This window comes from Rhincodon typus, chromosome 21, assembly GCF_021869965.1.
Source record: "Rhincodon typus isolate 14 chromosome 21, sRhiTyp1.1, whole genome shotgun sequence".
NCBI lineage: Eukaryota > Metazoa > Chordata > Chondrichthyes > Orectolobiformes > Rhincodontidae > Rhincodon > Rhincodon typus.
The window spans coordinates 45,597,433-45,607,512 of NC_063352.1; the positions used below are offsets into that span (position 1 = coordinate 45,597,433).

General features: G+C 42.1%; 1 protein-coding gene across 1 annotated transcript in view; it reads left to right on the forward strand.

Moving 5' to 3' along the window:
• Positions 1–1,129: 1,129 nt before the first annotated feature.
• rhbdf1a (rhomboid 5 homolog 1a (Drosophila)) overlaps positions 1,130–10,080 on the forward strand; it is a 226,002-nt gene continuing 217,051 nt past the window's right edge. The window contains exon 1 of the mRNA XM_048609427.1: positions 1,130–1,145. The gene's annotated coding sequence lies outside the window, so the exon portion shown is untranslated. The remainder of the gene's footprint in view (positions 1,146–10,080) is intronic.

Here is a 10,080-nt window from a genome sequence, read left to right on the forward strand (position 1 = left end):
GAACCGGATGGGTTTTTACGACAATTGGCAGTGGTTATAATGGAACACCAGCTCTAGCAGGACCTTCAGTGCCATGTCCACAACCCTATGCAGCCTTCCCTCGGTTGCTGAGCCATCCTGTAACATGCTTCTGTGTGATAAGCCAAAGCATTCCACACTTGGTGTGAGCATATCGCATTTGCTATTCTACAGAGCTTGCTTCTAATTAGCAACGCAGTGTTAGATTGGAGTCCATTTCTGGATTACTTTCCCCAGGAATGAGATATTATGGTAATCAGCAGTCAATCTAAAATTGTGTGCAAAATCCAGACTTTCTAACAGGCAAATTGTATTGGTATTGCAGCCATTTAGTGCCACATTAATTCCTGTGTTCTGGAACCAATCTGGTCTCTCTTGAAATTTATCCCTTTTCAAAGTTTTTTTTTTCCCCCTGCTTCACTGAGATGCAATCCTGGTTTGTGCAATGTATTTCTTGTTCTTAGGGTGGCAAGGTATTCATTCAGAGAAGCGTTCTTGGGTAATGACTAACATAGATACAATTTGATAGCTCTGGGAAGCCGGGAGGCTATCCCATCTGTCAGTGACTGGAGGCAAGAGCGTGCATTTAGGAGATTGGTAGAAACTTGAGATTTTTATGCATGAAGTTCCGTTCTTCTCATTTGCCTGCTGGTTTTTGAATGACGTCCTGTTGGAAGCTGACAGAGCTGGGGCTTTGGTTTGGAAGCGTTACTGTGAATTGCGAAGAGTCGCTGGAATGAAACATAACCATATCTGATGGCCAGCCTGCTGCAGGTCTTGCTGTAAATTTGAGAATTTCCAGGCACTGAGTCACTGCTGTGAAACCGAGACAGTTGACTGGGTTAAATGTGATTTGTGTTCAACCAGCGTCAATTAACCTTCAGGTGAAACTTGATTAAACAAGTTGTCTGTGTCCAACGGTGGTTTTGACAGTCGGGTATACTTGATAGACCAGATTCCTGCCTGGAAGTGGTGTAACAATAAAGTCAACTCATCTCCTCATCAGTTTGGAATGGGGCCTGAGCAGTAATTTGAAGAGAAATACGAGCTGAACAGGAGCACCATTCAGCCAGGCTGCAGAATACAAGCAGGATTCTTTAATGAGGCTATGCAGTCCCTCCGATAAAGTAAGTAAAAATCTGGTCCATGCAAAAAAACTAACTGCAAATGCTGTCTGTTTGTATCTCCTTTGGCATGAAAGCAATCACATTTGGAGTCAACGAAGTTTTTAAGCCATGCAGAAACTTTGTTTTCCTGTAACCCTGATTCTGAAGGGTCGGCAGGAGGGTACGTATTTAAAAAAGGTAGCTTTAGCAGGTGGCTGTACAATGTGTGTGTTATGTTCAGATCTAGTTTGCTTATGGAGATGAAATGCAGGATTGCCACCAGTTACAGGGTTACGCTGAACACTGACGTTGTCTTTTTATTTCTCTGTTGGTTGTAAATTTTTGCCTCCTGATTAGCTTCCTCGTGGAACTCTACAGATGGTGAACGTAGACTTTTGAGATATTCACTCAGAAGTAGACGTAATGTTTATCTTAATGTTGCTTAGTGAAAATGATTTCCTTTTACTCAGCAGCATTAGGAAAGCTTTTATAGCATTATCATAGCACTAGCTGTGAAGTATGAACTACTGCTTAAGTGCAAGAAGTTGAGTTTTTTTTCTCCCTGGGGTAAAAGACTGGTGATCTGCAAGCCTCTGATGAATAGAAGCTCACAGTAATAGTCAATGGAGGTTCAGCCTGGCGGAAACTCAATATCTAACATCAACATTCAAAATCAAATATTATTGAAAAATATGGAGCTTCACCTTCGATTAAGTGGCTTTGGGTCTAGAATAAACACATCATCTCAAAGTACAGATGGAAGAAGGGTATTGAATCCAAGTGGGCCAAAAGATTGTCCGGTTTGAGGTGCCCGTTTTTACATTGTTTACTAATATGACAAATGTCGGATATTTATAATCTGAGGTTAGAAACTGGCGCCAGAAATAGGGCAACAGGAAAACAAAACACCACAGCTGCTGAGAATCTGAAGCAAGAGTGGAAAGTGTTGGAAATGCTCAACAGGTTAGGGAGCTACTGTGCATATACAACCAAAATTTCACGTCCCACATGTTCTTTTTTTTTTGTGAGCTTCCAATAGATAATTAAAGAAAAATCTCCTTTGCTTTCAACACTCTCGGGATATGGGCTGACACTTCTTTGCTGAATGCCAGGTTGGCAAAATGCATAGTGACTCTGTAGGCTCTCTACTCTTGGGTGCAACTAGCCAGCGGAGATTAGCTACTAATCTCCCCAACAAGATCGTGGGAAGCATTTTTAACATTCTTCGTTAATGTTGTGGCTCCAGCCGTAGACTGCAGATGCCACGGTGCAGGGTTTTGCAGGCTGGGTTACACATTTTGAGACCGCCTGAACCAAGTTTATTTTCTTTATCCCCCACCTCGTGCATAAGGGGTGAGATATTGGACAAGCTACCCAAACTGAAAAACATTCCGCACCTGGAGCAGAGGTGCTGCCAATCTCAGCGCAAGCCAATCCCTTTAGGAGAAGGAATCAGGAGCAGGCTATCAAAGGGTTTAAGTATTTAAATACCTCTCGAATTTAGAGCACTATTGCCATTGCAAATGAATTCCCCCATCCATCAGCTCAGCAGCTTCAGTGGGCTCTATTTATACATTGTTGTTTCGAAACTAGCCCAGTTATATGTTCCTTTCTCTGATCTGTCAGTCACAATGTTCACCAATTCCTGGTTTTTCTCCAGGGGATTCATATTTCGTGTATCTCTGTACACATGACCGCAAGAGGAATTGTACCTGTTTCAGTTTAGAGAGATGTGCTGTGTCTTGGATATTCAGCCCCTGCCTTGTTCCTTTCTTGGAAAGTTGTTTTCATGTTGTACTTGATGCAGTGGGTGTGGCTGCACATCCCCTAGTGTTACTCCAACCATCTTGCGCCTTCTGTAAGTAGTTGTTTATTGATTTATCTTGCATTTCAAAGCTGAGATCCTTAATAACAGGGAGTTGGAGGTTGGGGGGATGTTGGTGTGCTGGGTGCAGGGGTCACTCAAGTCATACAGCATGGAATCAGACCCTTCCAGGCCAACCAGTCCATGCCGAACATAATCCCAAACTAAGCTAGCCCCACTTGCCTGCTCCTGGCCCGTATCCCTCCAAACCTTTCCTATTCATGTACTTATCCAAATATCTTTTAAATGTTGTAATTGTACCCGCACCCACCACTTCCTCAGGAAATTCATTCCACGTGTGAACCACCTTCTGTGTTTTCAAAAAAAAAGTTGCACCATCATGTCTTAAAATCTCCCTCCTTTCACCTTTTTAACGATATGCCGCCTAGTCTTGAAATCGCCCATCCTAGAAAAAAGAAACCTAGCACTAACTCTATATAACCTCCTATGCTCCAGTGAAAAAGTCCCAGCCTGTCCAGCCTTTCTTTATAACTTCAACCTTCCAGACCTTGCAACATCCTGGTAAATCTCTTCTGAACCCTTTCCAGCTTAATATCCTTCCTATAACAGGGTAAGCAGAACTGGACACAGTCCTCCAGGAGAGGCCTCACCAATGTCCTTTACATCTTCAACATGACTTCCCAATTCCTGCACTCAAAGGACCCAAGCAATGAAGGCAAGCGCGCTAAATGCCTTTTTAACCATCCTGTCTATATGTGACGCAAACTTCAAAGAATTATGCACCTGAACCCCTAGGTCCTTCTGTTCTATAAACACAATCCAAGGCCCTAGCATTAGTAGTACAAGTCCTGCCCTTGTTTCTTTTACCAAAATGCAATACCTCCCATTTATCCAAAGTGAAGTCCATCTGCTACTCCTCAGTCCATTGACCCAATTGATCAAATTAGTCATCTTCAATTTTTGAGCTGCAGCAAATTGTTTTAGTGCACCTTTTACTGTAATATGTGCTGTTTTAAGGAACAGAGTGGCACATGCTTAAAAAAATTGAACACTGCAAAAGTGCTTTCTTGACTTGTGTGCACCATTCTATAGCAGTAAACACCCTGTTAGAAGTGCTAATGTGAATATCCACCAATTAGCATTCTTTCCCACATCTTCCAAAAGCACAGTTTTTAAATAAACTTTGGCACTTTAGTACTAATTATGTTGAACAAATGCAGCGTTTTGCATTACTCATTGTCCAGCAGCATTAACAACTTCCTTATTCTTAACAATTGGGGTGCCCAGGGCATCAATGCAAAAGATAAGTTTGAAGAATTTGCAGCCACCTTCAGCCAAAGCTATCAAGTGAATGGTCCAGCTCCGCTTTCTCATGATGTTCCCAGCATCACAGATGCCATTCTTCAGGCAATTCAGTTCTCTCCTCGTGATATCAAGAAACTGTTGGAGGCATAGGATACTGCAAAGGCTACATGTCCTAGCAACACTGTGGCAATAGTATTGAAGACTTATGCTCCAGATTGGCTGTGCTCTTAACCAGGCTGTTCCAGTATGCGCGGAACACTGGCCTCTACCTGTCTACGTGAGGAATTGTCCACAAAGCAGGCCATAATCAATCCCATCAATTACTGCTCTTGACATCAAGGCAATGCTTGTACATGTGTGGTATCCAAGAGCTCTAACAAAACTAAACTCAATGTGAATCGGGAGGAACAGTTCTTCTCTGGTTGGAGTCATACCTAGTACAGAGGAAGGTAGCTATGGTTGGAAGGCAATCATTTTGGTCCCTGAAGGAGTTCCTCAGAATGGTGCCTGAGGTGCATCTGTCTTTCAGTTCTAATTCAATGATCTCTGCTCTGACATTAAAGTTAGAGGTGATTTAAACTATGTTGAGTAACGTTAATAACTTCTTAGATAATATATCCATGTGGGAAAGCAGCAAGACCTGGACAGCATCCAAGCTTGCGTTGATAAGTGAGGACTAACGTTCATGCACACCTATTAATTGCCACTTTACACCCATTTGCATTACTATCACTGAATCCCCCACCGTCAACATCCAGGGGTTAGCATTGAGCAGAAAGTGAACTGGGCCAACCACATAAATACTGTGGCTACAGGAGCAAGGTGAAATCTGTAATAGGTGATTTGCCACCTATCTTGTTTCGTCCACTCACCATCACCACCAAAACCACCAACAAAAACAGTGCCCACTCATCTTTGAGGCAGAAAGTCAAGAGTGTGATGGAATACTCACCACTTGACTGATGAAGGCAGCTCCAATAACACTCAAGGAGCTCAAACCGTCCAGGAGAAACAGTCTACCTGCTTGGCACTCCATCTACCTGCTGACGTGCAATAGCAATGACAGTTCCTCTGACAACATCTTCCAAACCAGCAATCTCTACCACTTGGAAGGACAATAGAAACAAATGCATGGGAAAACCTTCATCACTGGGTCTGTCAACTCTGTCCCAAAAGCAATGTGGGTGTACATATAGCCACACTAACTCCACACTGATGGTCAAGAAGGCAGTTTGCCACCAACACCTTTTATATGTCAGTCAGCCTGAGGAACAAACGTTAGCTTTTGGCAGCGAAACAGCATAGATCCAATTAATAGTTTAAAATAAACTTGAGAAATAATATGTTACCAATCGGATCTAACATCATGCTGTCATTTTACCACCTCCTGGGCCATTATGCCAGATTTAATATGGGGCAGCAAATTACAGTCTATGCCACAAATGTCAAATTCAGTAGGATTTTTCACAGGATATTCTTCACATTTAACAAAATCACTAGTCCTATTTATTCACTTTTTTTTAATCCATTCAGGGGATGTGGGGATTGTTGGCTGGGCTAGCATTCATTGCCCATTCTTAATTGCCCTGGAGAAGGTTTGATTTGATTTATTATTGTCACACGTACCTAGGTACTGTGAGAAGTTTTGTTTTGCGTGCAGTACGTGCTGAGTTTCCTTAGCTTCCGGAGGAAGATGATGTGTTGTGCCGCCTTGACCTGATGAGTTGCAGCCTTGGTGCAGGTAGACCTATGATGGCATTAGGGAGGGAATTCCAGGAGTTTGACTGAGTGACAGTAAGGAACGGTGATATATTACCAAGTTGGGATGGTGAGAGGATGCGAAAACAACTTGCAGGAGGTGGTCTTCCCATGTATCTGTTGCGTTTGTCCTTCCAGGTAGAAGTGGATTTGAAAGGTACTGTTGAAAGAGCATAGGTGAATGTCGTTTACCTTGTAAACCCATTACACATCTTTTACTCGGCTGTGTACTGGCTGCACAACACTATCATCTCAGTTTAAGCTAATTAATATGGGTGTAGTAGGGTGGATTAAAGTGTAAATGCTTGCTGTTTTGTAAACACACTGGTGGCAAATGGAATTCTATGTTGCACTTGATTATCATGTGATATTATCACAGTTATTTCATGTCTTTTTTGACCTGAACGCTACAATATATTTGAACAAACATATGTGCAAAATTGTGTTGATAATATTACAGAACCATTTTAGTTGTATCCTGACAGTAAGCTAGGGGCTATTTTCCTGCATAATGAGCGACTATACTTTAGATGTAAGTAATTGGATGTAAAGTAGTTTGGAGTGTGTGAAGGAAATGAAAGGTTCTGTATAAGTGCAGGTTATTGCTTTCTTTAGTAGTTTGGTAATATCAGTTTCACGTGGAACATGTGATGGTTTGGGAGATTTTCAGAGTCTAACGGTTGTGGATGTTTTGATTTTCTTCCTGTGATGATGCAGTGGGTGTAATGACACATCCAGGGATCGTTACATGATTCATTCCCATCCATAACAAACCTTTATTGTAACAGGAGAGTGAGTTGAGGAATTATTGGATTGCTTTCAAGAACAGTCCACCCCCTCTTTAATTCACAGGATGTGAGTATCTCTCTGCCAAGGCTGACATTTTTTTTGCTGATCCTATACTGCCCACAAAGTGGTGTTCAATGACCTTTTTGACCCCTTGCAGTTCCTGTAGAGTATGGTCACCCACAGTGCTATTAGGGAGTTCCAGGATTTTGACCCAGGAAGGGATAGCGATTGTAGTTTCAAGTCAGGATGGTATGTGGCTTGGAGGGGATCTTGCAATTGTTGATGTTTCCATGTGTATGTTGGCCTTGTGCTTCTAAATGGTGGAGGTTAGCTGGTTTGAAAGAAGCATTGGTGAGTTGATGCAGTACATGTTTGTGCTCGAACCACTGTGTCCTGGTTCTCCTGGTTTTGGAGGGTGTGGGGATGGGTCAAGCGTACTGCTTTGTCCTGATAGTGTCAAGTTTCTCGAGTGTTGTTGGAGCTACGCTCATCTAAGCAAGTGGGGAGTATTCCATCACACTGCTGACTTCTGCCTTGTAGATGGTGGACAGGCTTTGGGGAGTCAGGAGGTGAGTTACTCACCACAGGATTCCTAGCCCCTGATCTGCTGCTGTAGCCACAATATTTATAGGACCCATCCAGTTTATATTTTTGGTCAATGGTAACCTCCAGTTTGTTATTGGCAGCCATCATCCTGGTAAACCTGAATCTCTGAACCTGTCGGAAGTCTGAAAAGTTAATCTATCTAAGGTCACTTTTTCCCAGATGAATTTTGCCAACAGTGCATCCCAACAAGTAATGCTCATTAGTCTGCCCCTGCATTTACAAGCCTCAGTTGACCTTTATAGATTCTTAATTGATTGGAATACACCAGAACTCCATCCAATATTGCTTTCAACAGGCATTTGCACTGTAAGATAATCCCCTGATCAAAATCAGGCAACAAAATGCTGGTTGATCTCTCCAACCTGTAATTAACAGGATTCTGTAACAAATTCGTTGCTTAAACTGATATTCCAGCTGACCTTGCAAAGATTGACAAAGTGGTAGCTTCTTGGTTTCTATATCTCATTACTGTGTTAGAACATCTATTTATCCATCAGATCATTTGCAGAATTGACCTTTCATGACACTTAGAGCATGAATACTTGTAGTTCCTCGATGAAACAGTTAACAATGAAATTAATAAAGATAGTTATGTACCTCGGAAACATTAAGACTTGACATGGATCCTTAGTAGGTTTGTTTTCCGTTTTGTTACCCACCAGTGCTGCTGTATCCCTATTACCATTCCAGAGTAATTTTATTACTTGATTATCCTAAGAATTGTTAATAGTCCACATCAAACACACGTACAGGCATAAAGTTTAAAAGGAACTTGCATTCAGTGCAAAAACAAAGATATAAAAACACGCAGTTTAAAGTCTGCCTAGTGTTCTTGAGGTATTGGGTTTTAATCTTGCAGGAGGCAGTGTCCCCATGTATCTGTTGATCTTGTCCTTCCAGATGGAACGGGGTTTGAAAGGTGCAGTCTAAAGAGCCTTAGTGAATTTCACGTTTACCCCGTAATCCCATTAGATATCTTTTACTTGGCCGTGTACAGTCTGCATAACATTATCATCTCAGTTTGAGCTAATTAATACAGGTATAGGAAGGTGCATTAAAGTGTAAATGCTCACTGTTTTGTAAACACACGCTGGGTCTATCCTGTGTTAACGACAAATATGTACATTGTGTATTTTTTGAGTTTTCTTATGTTTAGGATATTTCTCTCCTGTATGTGATATCAGCAGGTACTTTGACTTAGGCTTTGTGTGAGTATGAGAGGGAGAAACCTCTTTCCACTTCCAGTCACAAATCCATCTCCTCTACTCTGCCAAAGCAGTTGCTTGAAATATAGCTCATTTGTATATTCCCATATCGAGCTTTATTGTCTCCAAGTTAGATAATTGTAAATTTTTTTTTCCCCCTCCACCATATGAGCTTCTCACAAAGATGCAAATTAAGCAGAAAGGATAGTGTGGAGCTGGAGGAACACAGCAGGCCAGGCAGCATCAGAGGAGCAGGAAAGTTGAAGTTTCGGGTCCAGAAGCAGCTCTTTTGTCAGCTTTTTTTTTCCAAGATACCATGGTGATTTGTTAGCATTGCTGCCTCTCAGCATCTGGGTTTGGAGTTCGAGTCCACCCTCGGGTGACTGTCTGTGTGGAGTTTGCGTATTCTCCTCGTGTCTGTGTAGGTTTCCACGCACAGTATAAAGATGTGCCAGCTCGGTGGATCGGCTGTGCTAAATTGTGTCTAGTTTTCAGGGATGTGCAGGCTGGGTGGATTATTGGGTCTGGGTAGGACGACTCACTTCCACACTGTAAGGATTCTACAGCTGTCCATTCTACATTAGAAATACTGATTTCAGTTCAGACTAGTACCTGCGTCAACCTGTGGTCAGGTCATTACTGTAGCCATTTGTAAGTCAATGTTTTATCCTTTCTGACCATTTTAGTCCATGAAAGATCTAGCTAGTAAACATCGGATGATAGAAATCAAAAGTTGATAATCTATAATCTATCATGATGATGCTATCCCTCGTGAGTTGATGAGTGAAGCCATTCCAAGATACCATGGTGATTTGCTAGAAAGCTTGTTTCTAAACATTCCTTCATAAAAGTTTGTGAACATGTGGGTAGCATTCTGAATGCAACTCTTCAAATGAAATCTAATTCCTGGAAATCAATTGTGATTTGAATTTAATCTGGATGTCCGAGGCAAGTTTTTTTTTACACAGAGGGTGGTGGGCGCCTGGAACTCGCTGCCAGGTGGGGTGGTGGAAGCAGATACTATAGTGACTTCTAAAGGGTGTCTTGACAAATACATGAATAGATGGGATTAGAGGGATACGGTCCCCGGAAGGGAATGAGGGTTTTAGTTGTGACGGGCAGCATGTCGGTGCAGGCTTGGAGGGCTGGAGGGCCTGTTCCTGTACTGTAATTTTCTTTGTTCTTTGTTCTTTGTTGTGTGCTCGGTTTTGCATATCAAATTCTCTCCCAACTGAATATTCAAAAAAATTTGGCATACAACAATTCCATACAGTTGTAAAGCAATTGGGGGAGAATATCCTGGGTCATTTAGGCACCTTTTTTGATATCGGTATTTCTGTTTGATTTTGTGAAGACCAAACAGCTGATATGCAGGGATAGCAGGAACTGCAGCTGCTGGAGAATCTGAGATAATAAGGTGTAGAGCTGGATGAACACAGCAGGCCAAGCAGCATCAGAGGAGCAGGAA